The sequence below is a fragment of the Triturus cristatus genome, chromosome 2_2 (genome assembly GCF_964204655.1).
Source record: "Triturus cristatus chromosome 2_2, aTriCri1.1, whole genome shotgun sequence".
Classification (NCBI taxonomy): domain Eukaryota; kingdom Metazoa; phylum Chordata; class Amphibia; order Caudata; family Salamandridae; genus Triturus; species Triturus cristatus.
In genome coordinates, this window is record NC_140582.1 from 1131735506 (window position 1) to 1131755615 (window position 20110).

A 20110-nucleotide genomic window follows, 5' to 3' on the forward strand; every position below is an offset into this window, starting at 1 on the left:
TGATGACACACCTCTGTCTTTTGTGCACCTAAAAGCAAAAAAGCCAGAAGAACATCAGTCAAAAGATCCATAATATAATATATAATTTATTATTGTCTCGTGGGTGGTCATCACAATTATTAAATTTCATGCAGTCAGTGAACAACATCAACAGTATAGCCAGCCATTAAGAGACTGACAAGGCCAGGGATCCTGTTGTATTTGTACTGTGTAGTGTACACTTAGGAAGAAGAATAGCAAGGAAAAAAAAACCGCCGTGATGATTGCTGAGTTGTACCCCTGGGCCTACTGTACGACTAGGCCACAAGTTTGGACGCCTATGGCAAAGGCACAATGCATGCCTTCCCAAAATGGCCGCCACACACATGCCCAGCCCCCCCACCACAATAACACACAAAAAGTGATTGGAAAGGACAGGAAGAGGAAGTTGTAGTGTCTGTGGAACTTAATCCCTCTCATAAAAATGTTTTCCAGACAAATAACAGCTTCTCCCTGCTCCAAACCTACAGCTCAATGACAGCCTGAGGAGTTTTTTGTGCAGAAATGCACAAAAAAGCGTTTTCGAGAAGGGTCTATGTTGCTCGCGAGATATTGTTTGCCAGATTGCAAAAGCTGCGTGTTCGGGATCGCGAACTGTACAAAAAGGCTTTCTCGCGTGCGCGAACACGCATATTGCGAGCGCAAAAATGACGAAAACTGTAAGTCCGCGTTGTCGCGCTGTGCAGAGTTACCGAAAGTTCGCGAGCTGAATCCCTTGCCTTAAATGCAGGCCAAAATAGCCCAATTTGTTTAGCACACACCCAAAAAATGCTATTGCACCCCAAACACACCTTTTGCAACAAAATCCAAAGCCATCCGTGGAGTAAAGGAAAATCACCAGACAACACCAAGTGTACATTCAAAATCACGCACCACAGCTTGGAGGCTGACTACCTCTGGGCCTAGTGGAAGACTACTAGGCCACAAGCTTGGAACCGGATGGCAAAAGCAAGCACACTGCTTGGATGGCTTCACAAAATGGCCGCCACACACCCACAACAACCACAAGAAATGGGAGACAGTCAATGGACGCCTATGGCAAAGGCACAATGCATGCCTTCCCAAAATGGCCGCCACACACATGCCCAGCCCCCCCACCACAATAACACACAAAAAGTGATTGGAAAGGACAGGAAGAGGAAGTTGTAGTGTCTGTGGAACTTAATCCCTCTCATAAAAATGTTTTCCAGACAAATAACAGCTTCTCCCTGCTCCAAACCTACAGCTCAATGACAGCCTGAGGAGTTTTTTGTGCAGAAATGCACAAAAAAGCGTTTTCGAGAAGGGTCTATGTTGCTCGCGAGATATTGTTTGCCAGATTGCAAAAGCTGCGTGTTCGGGATCGCGAACTGTACAAAAAGGCTTTCTCGCGTGCGCGAACACGCATATTGCGAGCGCAAAAATGACGAAAACTGTAAGTCCGCGTTGTCGCGCTGTGCAGAGTTACCGAAAGTTCGCGAGCTGAATCCCTTGCCTTAAATGCAGGCCAAAATAGCCCAATTTGTTTAGCACACACCCAAAAAATGCTATTGCACCCCAAACACACCTTTTGCAACAAAATCCAAAGCCATCCGTGGAGTAAAGGAAAATCACCAGACAACACCAACTGTACATTCAAAATCACGCACCACAGCTTGGAGGCTGACTACCTCTGGGCCTAGTGGAAGACTACTAGGCCACAAGCTTGGAACCGGATGGCAAAAGCAAGCACACTGCTTGGATGGCTTCACAAAATGGCCGCCACACACCCACAACAACCACAAGAAATGGGAGACAGTCAATGGACGCCTATGGCAAAGGCACAATGCATGCCTTCCCAAAATGGCCGCCACACACATGCCCAGCCCCCCCACCACAATAACACACAAAAAGTGATTGGAAAGGACAGGAAGAGGAAGTTGTAGTGTCTGTGGAACTTAATCCCTCTCATAAAAATGTTTTCCAGACAAATAACAGCTTCTCCCTGCTCCAAACCTACAGCTCAATGACAGCCTGAGGAGTTTTTTGTGCAGAAATGCACAAAAAAGCGTTTTCGAGAAGGGTCTATGTTGCTCGCGAGATATTGTTTGCCAGATTGCAAAAGCTGCGTGTTCGGGATCGCGAACTGTACAAAAAGGCTTTCTCGCGTGCGCGAACACGCATATTGCGAGCGCAAAAATGACGAAAACTGTAAGTCCGCGTTGTCGCGCTGTGCAGAGTTACCGAAAGTTCGCGAGCTGAATCCCTTGCCTTAAATGCAGGCCAAAATAGCCCAATTTGTTTAGCACACACCCAAAAAATGCTATTGCACCCCAAACACACCTTTTGCAACAAAATCCAAAGCCATCCGTGGAGTAAAGGAAAATCACCAGACAACACCAACTGTACATTCAAAATCACGCACCACAGCTTGGAGGCTGACTACCTCTGGGCCTAGTGGAAGACTACTAGGCCACAAGCTTGGAACCGGATGGCAAAAGCAAGCACACTGCTTGGATGGCTTCACAAAATGGCCGCCACACACCCACAACAACCACAAGAAATGGGAGACAGTCAATGGACGCCTATGGCAAAGGCACAATGCATGCCTTCCCAAAATGGCCGCCACACACATGCCCAGCCCCCCCACCACAATAACACACAAAAAGTGATTGGAAAGGACAGGAAGAGGAAGTTGTAGTGTCTGTGGAACTTAATCCCTCTCATAAAAATGTTTTCCAGACAAATAACAGCTTCTCCCTGCTCCAAACCTACAGCTCAATGACAGCCTAAGGAGTTTTTTGTGCAGAAATGCACAAAAAAGCGTTTTCGAGAAGGGTCTATGTTGCTCGCGAGATATTGTTTGCCAGATTGCAAAAGCTGCGTGTTCGGGATCGCGAACTGTACAAAAAGGCTTTCTCGCGTGCGCGAACACGCATATTGCGAGCGCAAAAATGACGAAAACTGTAAGTCCGCGTTGTCGCGCTGTGCAGAGTTACCGAAAGTTCGCGAGCTGAATCCCTTGCCTTAAATGCAGGCCAAAATAGCCCAATTTGTTTAGCACACACCCAAAAAATGCTATTGCACCCCAAACACACCTTTTGCAACAAAATCCAAAGCCATCCGTGGAGTAAAGAAAAATCACCAGACAACACCAACTGTACATTCAAAATCACGCACCACAGCTTGGAGGCTGACTACCTCTGGGCCTAGTGGAAGACTACTAGGCCACAAGCTTGGAACCGGATGGCAAAAGCAAGCACACTGCTTGGATGGCTTCACAAAATGGCCGCCACACACCCACAACAACCACAAGAAATGGGAGACAGTCAATGGACGCCTATGGCAAAGGCACAATGCATGCCTTCCCAAAATGGCCGCCACACACATGCCCAGCCCCCCCACCACAATAACACACAAAAAGTGATTGGAAAGGACAGGAAGAGGAAGTTGTAGTGTCTGTGGAACTTAATCCCTCTCATAAAAATGTTTTCCAGACAAATAACAGCTTCTCCCTGCTCCAAACCTACAGCTCAATGACAGCCTGAGGAGTTTTTTGTGCAGAAATGCACAAAAAAGCGTTTTCGAGAAGGGTCTATGTTGCTCGCGAGATATTGTTTGCCAGATTGCAAAAGCTGCGTGTTCGGGATCGCGAACTGTACAAAAAGGCTTTCTCGCGTGCGTGAACACGCATATTGCGAGCGCAAAAATGACGAAAACTGTAAGTCCGCGTTGTCGCGCTGTGCAGAGTTACCGAAAGTTCGCGAGCTGAATCCCTTGCCTTAAATGCAGGCCAAAATAGCCCAATTTGTTTAGCACACACCCAAAAAATGCTATTGCACCCCAAACACACCTTTTGCAACAAAATCCAAAGCCATCCGTGGAGTAAAGGAAAATCACCAGACAACACCAACTGTACATTCAAAATCACGCACCACAGCTTGGAGGCTGACTACCTCTGGGCCTAGTGGAAGACTACTAGGCCACAAGCTTGGAACCGGATGGCAAAAGCAAGCACACTGCTTGGATGGCTTCACAAAATGGCCGCCACACACCCACAACAACCACAAGAAATGGGAGACAGTCAATGGACGCCTATGGCAAAGGCACAATGCATGCCTTCCCAAAATGGCCGCCACACACATGCCCAGCCCCCCCACCACAATAACACACAAAAAGTGATTGGAAAGGACAGGAAGAGGAAGTTGTAGTGTCTGTGGAACTTAATCCCTCTCATAAAAATGTTTTCCAGACAAATAACAGCTTCTCCCTGCTCCAAACCTACAGCTCAATGACAGCCTGAGGAGTTTTTTGTGCAGAAATGCACAAAAAAGCGTTTTCGAGAAGGGTCTATGTTCCTCGCGAGATATTGTTTGCCAGATTGCAAAAGCTGCGTGTTCGGGATCGCGAACTGTACAAAAAGGCTTTCTCGCGTGCGCGAACACGCATATTGCGAGCGCAAAAATGACGAAAACTGTAAGTCCGCGTTGTCGCGCTGTGCAGAGTTACCGAAAGTTCGCGAGCTGAATCCCTTGCCTTAAATGCAGGCCAAAATAGCCCAATTTGTTTAGCACACACCCAAAAAATGCTATTGCACCCCAAACACACCTTTTGCAACAAAATCCAAAGCCATCCGTGGAGTAAAGGAAAATCACCAGACAACACCAACTGTACATTCAAAATCACGCACCACAGCTTGGAGGCTGACTACCTCTGGGCCTAGTGGAAGACTACTAGGCCACAAGCTTGGAACCGGATGGCAAAAGCAAGCACACTGCTTGGATGGCTTCACAAAATGGCTGCCACACACCCACAACAACCACAAGAAATGGGAGACAGTCAATGGACGCCTATGGCAAAGGCACAATGCATGCCTTCCCAAAATGGCCGCCACACACATGCCCAGCCCCCCCACCACAATAACACACAAAAAGTGATTGGAAAGGACAGGAAGAGGAAGTTGTAGTGTCTGTGGAACTTAATCCCTCTCATAAAAATGTTTTCCAGACAAATAACAGCTTCTCCCTGCTCCAAACCTACAGCTCAATGACAGCCTGAGGAGTTTTTTGTGCAGAAATGCACAAAAAAGCGTTTTCGAGAAGGGTCTATGTTGCTCGCGAGATATTGTTTGCCAGATTGCAAAAGCTGCGTGTTCGGGATCGCGAACTGTACAAAAAGGCTTTCTCGCGTGCGCGAACACGCATATTGCGAGCGCAAAAATGACGAAAACTGTAAGTCCGCGTTGTCGCGCTGTGCAGAGTTACCGAAAGTTCGCGAGCTGAATCCCTTGCCTTAAATGCAGGCCAAAATAGCCCAATTTGTTTAGCACACACCCAAAAAATGCTATTGCACCCCAAACACACCTTTTGCAACAAAATCCAAAGCCATCCGTGGAGTAAAGGAAAATCACCAGACAACACCAACTGTACATTCAAAATCACGCACCACAGCTTGGAGGCTGACTACCTCTGGGACTAGTGGAAGACTACTAGGCCACAAGCTTGGAACCGGATGGCAAAAGCAAGCACACTGCTTGGATGGCTTCACAAAATGGCCGCCACACACCCACAACAACCACAAGAAATGGGAGACAGTCAATGGACGCCTATGGCAAAGGCACAATGCATGCCTTCCCAAAATGGCCGCCACACACATGCCCAGCCCCCCCACCACAATAACACACAAAAAGTGATTGGAAAGGACAGGAAGAGGAAGTTGTAGTGTCTGTGGAACTTAATCCCTCTCATAAAAATGTTTTCCAGACAAATAACAGCTTCTCCCTGCTCCAAACCTACAGCTCAATGACAGCCTGAGGAGTTTTTTGTGCAGAAATGCACAAAAAAGCGTTTTCGAGAAGGGTCTATGTTGCTCGCGAGATATTGTTTGCCAGATTGCAAAAGCTGCGTGTTCGGGATCGCGAACTGTACAAAAAGGCTTTCTCGCGTGCGCGAACACGCATATTGCGAGCGCAAAAATGACGAAAACTGTAAGTCCGCGTTGTCGCGCTGTGCAGAGTTACCGAAAGTTCGCGAGCTGAATCCCTTGCCTTAAATGCAGGCCAAAATAGCCCAATTTGTTTAGCACACACCCAAAAAATGCTATTGCACCCCAAACACACCTTTTGCAACAAAATCCAAAGCCATACGTGGAGTAAAGGAAAATCACCAGACAACACCAACTGTACATTCAAAATCACGCACCACAGCTTGGAGGCTGACTACCTCTGGGCCTAGTGGAAGACTACTAGGCCACAAGCTTGGAACCGGATGGCAAAAGCAAGCACACTGCTTGGATGGCTTCACAAAATGGCCGCCACACACCCACAACAACCACAAGAAATGGGAGACAGTCAATGGACGCCTATGGCAAAGGCACAATGCATGCCTTCCCAAAATGGCCGCCACACACATGCCCAGCCCCCCCACCACAATAACACACAAAAAGTGATTGGAAAGGACAAGAAGAGGAAGTTGTAGTGTCTGTGGAACTTAATCCCTCTCATAAAAATGTTTTCCAGACAAATAACAGCTTCTCCCTGCTCCAAACCTACAGCTCAATGACAGCCTGAGGAGTTTTTTGTGCAGAAATGCACAAAAAAGCGTTTTCGAGAAGGGTCTATGTTGCTCGCGAGATATTGTTTGCCAGATTGCAAAAGCTGCGTGTTCGGGATCGCGAACTGTACAAAAAGGCTTTCTCGCGTGCGCGAACACGCATATTGCGAGCGCAAAAATGACGAAAACTGTAAGTCCGCGTTGTCGCGCTGTGCAGAGTTACCGAAAGTTCGCGAGCTGAATCCCTTGCCTTAAATGCAGGCCAAAATAGCCCAATTTGTTTAGCACACACCCAAAAAATGCTATTGCACCCCAAACACACCTTTTGCAACAAAATCCAAAGCCATCCGTGGAGTAAAGGAAAATCACCAGACAACACCAACTGTACATTCAAAATCACGCACCACAGCTTGGAGGCTGACTACCTCTGGGCCTAGTGGAAGACTACTAGGCCACAAGCTTGGAACCGGATGGCAAAAGCAAGCACACTGCTTGGATGGCTTCACAAAATGGCCGCCACACACCCACAACAACCACAAGAAATGGGAGACAGTCAATGGACGCCTATGGCAAAGGCACAATGCATGCCTTCCCAAAATGGCCGCCACACACATGCCCAGCCCCCCCACCACAATAACACACAAAAAGTGATTGGAAAGGACAGGAAGAGGAAGTTGTAGTGTCTGTGGAACTTAATCCCTCTCATAAAAATGTTTTCCAGACAAATAACAGCTTCTCCCTGCTCCAAACCTACAGCTCAATGACAGCCTGAGAAGTTTTTTGTGCAGAAATGCACAAAAAAGCGTTTTCGAGAAGGGTCTATGTTGCTCGCGAGATATTGTTTGCCAGATTGCAAAAGCTGCGTGTTCGGGATCGCGAACTGTACAAAAAGGCTTTCTCGCGTGCGCGAACACGCATATTGCGAGCGCAAAAATGACGAAAACTGTAAGTCCGCGTTGTCGCGCTGTGCAGAGTTACCGAAAGTTCGCGAGCTGAATCCCTTGCCTTAAATGCAGGCCAAAATAGCCCAATTTGTTTAGCACACACCCAAAAAATGCTATTGCACCCCAAACACACCTTTTGCAACAAAATCCAAAGCCATCCGTGGAGTAAAGGAAAATCACCAGACAACACCAACTGTACATTCAAAATCACGCACCACAGCTTGGAGGCTGACTACCTCTGGGCCTAGTGGAAGACTACTAGGCCACAAGCTTGGAACCGGATGGCAAAAGCAAGCACACTGCTTGGATGGCTTCACAAAATGGCCGCCACACACCCACAACAACCACAAGAAATGGGAGACAGTCAATGGACGCCTATGGCAAAGGCACAATGCATGCCTTCCCAAAATGGCCGCCACACACATGCCCAGCCCCCCCACCACAATAACACACAAAAAGTGATTGGAAAGGACAGGAAGAGGAAGTTGTAGTGTCTGTGGAACTTAATCCCTCTCATAAAAATGTTTTCCAGACAAATAACAGCTTCTCCCTGCTCCAAACCTACAGCTCAATGACAGCCTGAGGAGTTTTTTGTGCAGAAATGCACAAAAAAGCGTTTTCGAGAAGGGTCTATGTTGATCGCGAGATATTGTTTGCCAGATTGCAAAAGCTGCGTGTTCGGGATCGCGAACTGTACAAAAAGGCTTTCTCGCGTGCGCGAACACGCATATTGCGAGCGCAAAAATGACGAAAACTGTAAGTCCGCGTTGTCGCGCTGTGCAGAGTTACCGAAAGTTCGCGAGCTGAAACCCTTGCCTTAAATGCAGGCCAAAATAGCCCAATTTGTTTAGCACACACCCAAAAAATGCTATTGCACCCCAAACACACCTTTTGCAACAAAATCCAAAGCCATCCGTGGAGTAAAGGAAAATCACCAGACAACACCAACTGTACATTCAAAATCACGCACCACAGCTTGGAGGCTGACTACCTCTGGGCCTAGTGGAAGACTACTAGGCCACAAGCTTGGAACCGGATGGCAAAAGCAAGCACACTGCTTGGATGGCTTCACAAAATGGCCGCCACACACCCACAACAACCACAAGAAATGGGAGACAGTCAATGGACGCCTATGGCAAAGGCACAATGCATGCCTTCCCAAAATGGCCGCCACACACATGCCCAGCCTCCCCACCACAATAACACACAAAAAGTGATTGGAAAGGACAGGAAGAGGAAGTTGTAGTGTCTGTGGAACTTAATCCCTCTCATAAAAATGTTTTCCAGACAAATAACAGCTTCTCCCTGCTCCAAACCTACAGCTCAATGACAGCCTGAGGAGTTTTTTGTGCAGAAATGCACAAAAAAGCGTTTTCGAGAAGGGTCTATGTTGCTCGCGAGATATTGTTTGCCAGATTGCAAAAGCTGCGTGTTCGGGATCGCGAACTGTACAAAAAGGCTTTCTCGCGTGCGCGAACACGCATATTGCGAGCGCAAAAATGACGAAAACTGTAAGTCCGCGTTGTCGCGCTGTGCAGAGTTACCGAAAGTTCGCAAGCTGAATCCCTTGCCTTAAATGCAGGCCAAAATAGCCCAATTTGTTTAGCACACACCCAAAAAATGCTATTGCACCCCAAACACACCTTTTGCAACAAAATCCAAAGCCATCCGTGGAGTAAAGGAAAATCACCAGACAACACCAACTGTACATTCAAAATCACGCACCACAGCTTGGAGGCTGACTACCTCTGGGCCTAGTGGAAGACTACTAGGCCACAAGCTTGGAACCGGATGGCAAAAGCAAGCACACTGCTTGGATGGCTTCACAAAATGGCCGCCACACACCCACAACAACCACAAGAAATGGGAGACAGTCAATGGACGCCTATGGCAAAGGCACAATGCATGCCTTCCCAAAATGGCCGCCACACACATGCCCAGCCCCCCCACCACAATAACACACAAAAAGTGATTGGAAAGGACAGGAAGAGGAAGTTGTAGTGTCTGTGGAACTTAATCCCTCTCATAAAAATGTTTTCCAGACAAATAACAGCTTCTCCCTGCTCCAAACCTACAGCTCAATGACAGCCTGAGGAGTTTTTTGTGCAGAAATGCACAAAAAAGCGTTTTCGAGAAGGGTCTATGTTGCTCGCGAGATATTGTTTGCCAGATTGCAAAAGCTGCGTGTTCGGGATCGCGAACTGTACAAAAAGGCTTTCTCGCGTGCGCGAACACGCATATTGCGAGCGCAAAAATGACGAAAACTGTAAGTCCGCGTTGTCGCGCTGTGCAGAGTTACCGAAAGTTCGCGAGCTGAATCCCTTGCCTTAAATGCAGGCCAAAATAGCCCAATTTGTTTAGCACACACCCAAAAAATGCTATTGCACCCCAAACACACCTTTTGCAACAAAATCCAAAGCATTCCGTGGAGTAAAGGAAAATCACCAGACAACACCAACTGTACATTCAAAATCACGCACCACAGCTTGGAGGCTGACTACCTCTGGGCCTAGTGGAAGACTACTAGGCCACAAGCTTGGAACCGGATGGCAAAAGCAAGCACACTGCTTGGATGGCTTCACAAAATGGCCGCCACACACCCACAACAACCACAAGAAATGGGAGACAGTCAATGGACGCCTATGGCAAAGGCACAATGCATGCCTTCCCAAAATGGCCGCCACACACATGCCCAGCCCCCCCACCACAATAACACACAAAAAGTGATTGGAAAGGACAGGAAGAGGAAGTTGTAGTGTCTGTGGAACTTAATCCCTCTCATAAAAATGTTTTCCAGACAAATAACAGCTTCTCCCTGCTCCAAACCTACAGCTCAATGACAGCCTGAGGAGTTTTTTGTGCAGAAATGCACAAAAAAGCGTTTTCGAGAAGGGTCTATGTTGCTCGCGAGATATTGTTTGCCAGATTGCAAAAGCTGCGTGTTCGGGATCGCGAACTGTACAAAAAGGCTTTCTCGCGTGCGCGAACACGCATATTGCGAGCGCAAAAATGACGAAAACTGTAAGTCCGCGTTGTCGCGCAGTGCAGAGTTACCGAAAGTTCGCGAGCTGAATCCCTTGCCTTAAATGCAGGCCAAAATAGCCCAATTTGTTTAGCACACACCCAAAAAATGCTATTGCACCCCAAACACACCTTTTGCAACAAAATCCAAAGCCATCCGTGGAGTAAAGGAAAATCACCAGACAACACCAACTGTACATTCAAAATCACGCACCACAGCTTGGAGGCTGACTACCTCTGGGCCTAGTGGAAGACTACTAGGCCACAAGCTTGGAACCGGATGGCAAAAGCAAGCACACTGCTTGGATGGCTTCACAAAATGGCCGCCACACACCCACAACAACCACAAGAAATGGGAGACAGTCAATGGACGCCTATGGCAAAGGCACAATGCATGCCTTCCCAAAATGGCCGCCACACACATGCCCAGCCCCCCCACCACAATAACACACAAAAAGTGATTGGAAAGGACAGGAAGAGGAAGTTGTAGTGTCTGTGGAACTTAATCCCTCTCATAAAAATGTTTTCCAGACAAATAACAGCTTCTCCCTGCTCCAAACCTACAGCTCAATGACAGCCTGAGGAGTTTTTTGTGCAGAAATGCACAAAAAAGCGTTTTCGAGAAGGGTCTATGTTGCTCGCGAGATATTGTTTGCCAGATTGCAAAAGCTGCGTGTTCGGGATCGCGAACTGTACAAAAAGGCTTTCTCGCGTGCGCGAACACGCATATTGCGAGCGCAAAAATGACGAAAACTGTAAGTCCGCGTTGTCGCGCTGTGCAGAGTTACCGAAAGTTCGCGAGCTGAATCCCTTGCCTTAAATGCAGGCCAAAATAGCCCAATTTGTTTAGCACACACCCAAAAAATGCTATTGCACCCCAAACACACCTTTTGCAACAAAATCCAAAGCCATCCGTGGAGTAAAGGAAAATCACCAGACAACACCAACTGTACATTCAAAATCACGCACCACAGCTTGGAGGCTGACTACCTCTGGGCCTAGTGGAAGACTACTAGGCCACAAGCTTGGAACCGGATGGCAAAAGCAAGCACACTGCTTGGATGGCTTCACAAAATGGCCGCCACACACCCACAACAACCACAAGAAATGGGAGACAGTCAATGGACGCCTATGGCAAAGGCACAATGCATGCCTTCCCAAAATGGCCGCCACACACATGCCCAGCCCCCCCACCACAATAACACACAAAAAGTGATTGGAAAGGACAGGAAGAGGAAGTTGTAGTGTCTGTGGAACTTAATCCCTCTCATAAAAATGTTTTCCAGACAAATAACAGCTTCTCCCTGCTCCAAACCTACAGCTCAATGACAGCCTGAGGAGTTTTTTGTGCAGAAATGCACAAAAAAGCGTTTTCGAGAAGGGTCTATGTTGCTCGCGAGATATTGTTTGCCAGATTGCAAAAGCTGCGTGTTCGGGATCGCGAACTGTACAAAAAGGCTTTCTCGCGTGCGCGAACACGCATATTGCGAGCGCAAAAATGATGAAAACTGTAAGTCCGCGTTGTCGCGCTGTGCAGAGTTACCGAAAGTTCGCGAGCTGAATCCCTTGCCTTAAATGCAGGCCAAAATAGCCCAATTTGTTTAGCACACACCCAAAAAATGCTATTGCACCCCAAACACACCTTTTGCAACAAAATCCAAAGCCATCCGTGGAGTAAAGGAAAATCACCAGACAACACCAACTGTACATTCAAAATCACGCACCACAGCTTGGAGGCTGACTACCTCTGGGCCTAGTGGAAGACTACTAGGCCACAAGCTTGGAACCGGATGGCAAAAGCAAGCACACTGCTTGGATGGCTTCACAAAATGGCCGCCACACACCCACAACAACCACAAGAAATGGGAGACAGTCAATGGACGCCTATGGCAAAGGCACAATGCATGCCTTCCCAAAATGGCCGCCACACACATGCCCAGCCCCCCCACCACAATAACACACAAAAAGTGATTGGAAAGGACAGGAAGAGGAAGTTGTAGTGTCTGTCGAACTTAATCCCTCTCATAAAAATGTTTTCCAGACAAATAACAGCTTCTCCCTGCTCCAAACCTACAGCTCAATGACAGCCTGAGGAGTTTTTTGTGCAGAAATGCACAAAAAAGCGTTTTCGAGAAGGGTCTATGTTGCTCGCGAGATATTGTTTGCCAGATTGCAAAAGCTGCGTGTTCGGGATCGCGAACTGTACAAAAAGGCTTTCTCGCGTGCGCGAACACGCATATTGCGAGCGCAAAAATGACGAAAACTGTAAGTCCGCGTTGTCGCGCTGTGCAGAGTTACCGAAAGTTCGCGAGCTGAATCCCTTGCCTTAAATGCAGGCCAAAATAGCCCAATTTGTTTAGCACACACCCAAAAAATGCTATTGCACCCCAAACACACCTTTTGCAACAAAATCCAAAGCCATCCGTGGAGTAAAGGAAAATCACCAGACAACACCAACTGTACATTCAAAATCACGCACCACAGCTTGGAGGCTGACTACCTCTGGGCCTAGTGGAAGACTACTAGGCCACAAGCTTGGAACCGGATGGCAAAAGCAAGCACACTGCTTGGATGGCTTCACAAAATGGCCGCCACACACCCACAACAACCACAAGAAATGGGAGACAGTCAATGGACGCCTATGGCAAAGGCACAATGCATGCCTTCCCAAAATGGCCGCCACACACATGCCCAGCCCCCCCACCACAATAACACACAAAAAGTGATTGGAAAGGACAGGAAGAGGAAGTTGTAGTGTCTGTGGAACTTAATCCCTCTCATAAAAATGTTTTCCAGACAAATAACAGCTTCTCCCTGCTCCAAACCTACAGCTCAATGACAGCCTGAGGAGTTTTTTGTGCAGAAATGCACAAAAAAGCGTTTTCGAGAAGGGTCTATGTTGCTCGCGAGATATTGTTTGCCAGATTGCAAAAGCTGCGTGTTCGGGATCGCGAACTGTACAAAAAGGCTTTCTCGCGTGCGCGAACACGCATATTGCGAGCGCAAAAATGACGAAAACTGTAAGTCCGCGTTGTCGCGCTGTGCAGAGTTACCGAAAGTTCGCGAGCTGAATCCCTTGCCTTAAATGCAGGCTAAAATAGCCCAATTTGTTTAGCACACACCCAAAAAATGCTATTGCACCCCAAACACACCTTTTGCAACAAAATCCAAAGCCATCCGTGGAGTAAAGGAAAATCACCAGACAACACCAACTGTACATTCAAAATCACGCACCACAGCTTGGAGGCTGACTACCTCTGGGCCTAGTGGAAGACTACTAGGCCACAAGCTTGGAACCGGATGGCAAAAGCAAGCACACTGCTTGGATGGCTTCACAAAATGGCCGCCACACACCCACAACAACCACAAGAAATGGGAGACAGTCAATGGACGCCTATGGCAAAGGCACAATGCATGCCTTCCCAAAATGGCCGCCACACACATGCCCAGCCCCCCCACCACAATAACACACAAAAAGTGATTGGAAAGGACAGGAAGAGGAAGTTGTAGTGTCTGTGGAACTTAATCCCTCTCATAAAAATGTTTTCCAGACAAATAACAGCTTCTCCCTGCTCCAAACCTACAGCTAAATGACAGCCTGAGGAGTTTTTTGTGCAGAAATGCACAAAAAAGCGTTTTCGAGAAGGGTCTATGTTGCTCGCGAGATATTGTTTGCCAGATTGCAAAAGCTGCGTGTTCGGGATCGCGAACTGTACAAAAAGGCTTTCTCGCGTGCGCGAACACGCATATTGCGAGCGCAAAAATGACGAAAACTGTAAGTCCGCGTTGTCGCGCTGTGCAGAGTTACCGAAAGTTCGCGAGCTGAATCCCTTGCCTTAAATGCAGGCCAAAATAGCCCAATTTGTTTAGCACACACCCAAAAAATGCTATTGCACCCCAAACACACCTTTTGCAACAAAATCCAAAGCCATCCGTGGAGTAAAGGAAAATCACCAGACAACACCAACTGTACATTCAAAATCACGCACCACAGCTTGGAGGCTGACTACCTCTGGGCCTCGTGGAAGACTACTAGGCCACAAGCTTGGAACCGGATGGCAAAAGCAAGCACACTGCTTGGATGGCTTCACAAAATGGCCGCCACACACCCACAACAACCACAAGAAATGGGAGACAGTCAATGGACGCCTATGGCAAAGGCACAATGCATGCCTTCCCAAAATGGCCGCCACACACATGCCCAGCCCCCCCACCACAATAACACACAAAAAGTGATTGGAAAGGACAGGAAGAGGAAGTTGTAGTGTCTGTGGAACTTAATCCCTCTCATAAAAATGTTTTCCAGACAAATAACAGCTTCTCCCTGCTCCAAACCTACAGCTCAATGACAGCCTGAGGAGTTTTTTGTGCAGAAATGCACAAAAAAGCGTTTTCGAGAAGGGTCTATGTTGCTCGCGAGATATTGTTTGCCAGATTGCAAAAGCTGCGTGTTCGGGATCGCGAACTGTACAAAAAGGCTTTCTCGCGTGCGCGAACACGCATATTGCGAGCGCAAAAATGACGAAAACTGTAAGTCCGCGTTGTCGCGCTGTGCAGAGTTACCAAAAGTTCGCCAGCTGAATCCCTTGCCTTAAATGCAGGCCAAAATAGCCTAATTTGTTTAGCACACACCCAAAAAATGCTATTGCACCCCAAACACACCTTTTGCAACAAAATCCAAAGCCATCCGTGGAGTAAAGGAAAATCACCAGACAACACCAACTGTACATTCAAAATCACGCACCACAGCTTGGAGGCTGACTACCTCTGGGCCTAGTGGAAGACTACTAGGACACAAGCTTGGAACCGGATGGCAAAAGCAAGCACACTGCTTGGATGGCTTCACAAAATGGCCGCCACACACCCACAACAACCACAAGAAATGGGAGACAGTCAATGGACGCCTATGGCAAAGGCACAATGCATGCCATCCCAAAATGGCCGCCACACACATGCCCAGCCCCCCCACCACAATAACACACAAAAAGTGATTGGAAAGGACAGGAAGAGGAAGTTGTAGTGTCTGTGGAACTTAATCCCTCTCATAAAAATGTTTTCCAGACAAATAACAGCTTCTCCCTGCTCCAAACCTACAGCTCAATGACAGCCTGAGGAGTTTTTTGTGCAGAAATGCACAAAAAAGCGTTTTCGAGAAGGGTCTATGTTGCTCGCGAGATATTGTTTGCCAGATTGCAAAAGCTGCGTGTTCGGGATCGCGAACTGTACAAAAAGGCTTTCTCGCGTGCGCGAACACGCATATTGCGAGCGCAAAAATGACGAAAACTGTAAGTCCGCGTTGTCGCTCTGTGCAGAGTTACCGAAAGTTCGCGAGCTGAATCCCTTGCCTTAAATGCAGGCCAAAATAGCCCAATTTGTTTAGCACACACCCAAAAAATGCTATTGCACCCCAAACACACCTTTTGCAACAAAATCCAAAGCCATCCGTGGAGTAAAGGAAAATCACCAGACAACACCAACTGTACATTCAAAATCACGCACCACAGCTTGGAGGCTGACTACCTCTGGGCCTAGTGGAAGACTACTAGGCCACAAGCTTGGAACCGGATGGCAAAAGCAAGCACACTGCTTGGATGGCTTCACAAAATGGCCGCCACACACCCACAACAACCACAAGAAATGGGAGACAGTCAATGGACGCCTATGGCAAAGGCACAATGCATGCCTTCCCAAAATGGCCGCCACACACATGCCCAGCCCCCCCACCACAATAACACACAAAAAGTGATTGGAAAGGACAGGAAGAGGAAGTTGTAGTGTCTGTGGAACTTAATCCCTCTCATAAAAATGTTTTCCAGACAAATAACAGCTTCTCCCTGCTCCAAACCTACAGCTCAATGACAGCCTGAGGAGTTTTTTGTGCAGAAATGCACAAAAAAGCGTTTTCGAGAAGGGTCTATGTTGCTCGCGAGATATTGTTTGCCAGATTGCAAAAGCTGCGTGTTCGGGATCGCGAACTGTACAAAAAGGCTTTCTCGCGTGCGCGAACACGCATATTGCGAGCGCAAAAATGACGAAAACTGTAAGTCCGCGTTGTCGCGCTGTGCAGAGTTACCGAAAGTTCGCGAGCTGAATCCCTTGCCTTAAATGCAGGCCAAAATAGCCCAATTTGTTTAGCACACACCCAAAAAATGCTATTGCACCCCAAACACACCTTTTGCAACAAAATCCAAAGCCATCCGTGGAGTAAAGGAAAATCACCAGACAACACCAACTGTACATTCAAAATCACGCACCACAGCTTGGAGGCTGACTACCTCTGGGCCTAGTGGAAGACTACTAGGCCACAAGCACACACATCTAACAAAGGTAAATCACACACACACACCAACAGTGAAATACACCACAGCCACGTTTAGCATTTCAATCCTATGCCATCCATGCCCTACATGATGTAGAAATTCTACAGACACCACAAAACATGGACCTATGGGTACCCTACTGGCTGAAATTGCAGAGAAAAACAACTAGGCCCATATTGAAAGTAGTACAGGCCACCCACCACAACAATAATTTTTAAAAACAATAAAAATCCCAGAAAAATGTAGGTACAAACAAGCCCCAATGAAACAATCACACCAATTCTCCAACTTACTTGTCGTAAATTAAATCTCAAATCAAAAATTCCTCAAATAAATCCAAAAAAATGGTCTGATGCAGCAGACAGACACAAAAAGTGATCCTTCCAGCTCCAAATCCAAATGAAAGTGAACAACACATGCACAAAGCACGTGGGAGGAGCCTGCTGGACAGGAACAGGAAGTTGCAGTGTCAGGGGCACTTCCTTCCTCTTGAAAAAAAAGTGTTAAAAAAATTAAAGGACTCTTTCTTACACAAAGACTACAGCAAGATCACAATCTGAGGAGTTTTCTGAGCAAAATGATCATTTTAGAGAAGGTTTTATGAAGCTCGCGAGATATTCTTTGCCAGATTGCAGTTTTTCCATGTTCGGGATCGCGATCTTACCAAAACAGCCGCCGGAAGTCAGTTCGCGCGCACCAATGACGTGTTCGGGGGCGCACACTCTCGCGGGCTTGGGCAGCCATAGTACAAATCTCGTGGCGCTCGCAAACAGACAGAAAAGCAAGTTGGCGATCGCAGAATCAAGGTAAGACATTACCGCGCGTGCGAGAATGAATATTGAGCGCGCGAGGAAGCAAATTTACTACGCTACGCGCTAGATTGCGTAGCAATCTGCAACTTCGCGCTCTACGCGAAGTTACCAAAACTTCGCAAGCTCCGCGAACGGAGCGTAGTTCAACGCCCAGGCTTAATCCTTGCAGCATGGTGCAAGGGTGCCTGCGCCGGTGCATGGCAGCAGTTTGTGTGCCAGCGCAGGGGAGAGCACAGGAATGGGACATATCCTTGTAAATGCACTCGGCATTCACACTACCGGCTTCCAGTGAAAGCTATACACTGCAAACAATAATGAAAGCGACTTTATGCAGATTTTGCATCCCCTTTATAGTTTGATATATATAACAGGGAGTATACCTATCTAGTTTAATGCAAAAAGTACTTGTACAATGTGCTGTCTAGTACTAACCCCAATTATATGTCCCCTTTGGATTCAGCTGGATCTTATAAACAATAATATTCTACGTGCATCTTGCGCCGAGGCACCTGCTGCAATTTAAATGTTCTTTGGAAATTGCCACACCGCACCTTTGTGAATGTATTCCTAATATACAGTGCCCAAAATAAAATAAATAAAGTAGAAAGTTCCTGTGTCTGTCATGAGTGCCCCAACCAAATCTGGCAAAATGTAATTGACTATAGCTCTTTAAGAAGTGCTGAGTCATGCCCAGGGACACTGGAATTATGTGATTTTCCCACCACAGTCTCCGAATAAATAGTGGATACTAAAACTGTAAGTTTCCTTTGGGGTAGGGACAGGCTGTGGGTGCCTGGTGACAAGCAGTGGCGTAACGAAACTTGAGGGGGGCCCCCTGCAAAACACACCTACCACTTTGCCCCACTGCCCAAAAATCTGGCATATTTTGATTTGAAACCTCCAACATTTAGATGAAATGCCTCTATATTGTCTTTCTCAAAGTTCTAATTAGAAAGTGGGAAACCCTCGTAACATATTAGGTACCCCATTTGTAACAATAATGTCAAAAGGAGATTATTTAATTGAGGCAGCAATCAGAACAATGCCAAGGAGCGATCCTATTGTCTCAGGAACTGCAGCAATCATAACAATGCCAAGGAGCGGTCCTATTGTCTCAGGAACGGAAGCAATCATAAAAATGCCAAGGAGCGGTCCTATTGTCTCAGGAATGGAAGCAATTAGAACAATGCCAAAGAGCGGTCCTATTGTCTCAGGAACTGCCTAAAGCTAAAGAATAACTATGAAGGGTCTGAATTAGAATTGACACAAGATGTAAGGCATATGTATTACAGACATATGTGAGCAACACCATAAATAACACTGCAAGTAGAATAAAACAAACCATATCAGCAAGCACCTAATGACAATCTATACAAACTGTAGTTGGTAAAGCAAAAGAAAAGTGCAAATACTTTCAAAGTGCACAATAAACGAATCACCAGTCCAGCAATAAACAAAAATCAAGCATGTTTAGTAAAACAATTAACTTTCTTTCTTGAATCAAAATGAAAATACATTCAAAGTGTATGATAAAAACAAGTCCAGCAGTATGCAAAAATGAAGCCAGGTTAGTCAAACAACTCCCGGGTAGGTGTGTGCATGAAAGCACATATTTTTCAAACAACTGGTAAACAATGACTACAGCACCATACAATAATCAAACCAGTTTAAACTAACAATTAACCCTGGGCGTAGTTTGCGTAGTAGCGCTACGTGTAGCTACGCGAAGTGCACTTGGCACTACGCGAGATACGCGCGCTGTTCGCGATGATTGCATAGTGCCGGATGCTTGTCCGCACTGTGCAATCATTGAAAACGGCATCTTGCACAGTTCGTTCTGTCGTTTTCTGCCACTCGAGTAGATTTTTACTCGAGCGGCAGTTTTCTCAACGCGGACTGGTAGTTTCTCATCACGAGCGGTCCCGAGCATACGCGACCACTCGCAATGAGAAACCTGACCTCCCTGCGTTGAGAATCTCACCGGGAGGTTTATTTTCCACGTTCGAGATCAGCAACATCAAGTTGCCGATCGCGAGCGTGGAAAAAGTCTCGCCGGGATGTCATTTTGCTCGCTCGCGGTCGCCAACTTGACGTTGAGGACCGCGAGCGAGCAAAAAATGGCAACTACGCTACGCGATTTTGCACTGTGCTACATGCAATTCGCCTAGCGCGAAGTAGCAAAAACTACGCAAACTTCACAAGCGTAGCGTAGTTGTCCGCCCAGGGTTACTAAGAATTCCATTTTTGATATGTCAAATATTTCAAAGTGACTAGCAAAACAGTAACAAGTACAGCAGGCAGCAACATGCAAAAATCAAACCACTTTAGTCAACCAATGACCTTTTGGTCTGTGCTTGTGCATGAAGGTGTAAATATTTCAAAGTGACTTGTAAAACAATAACAAGTACAGCAAGCAGCAGCATACATAAATCAAACCTATCTAGTCAAACGAATTCCCCTTTTGT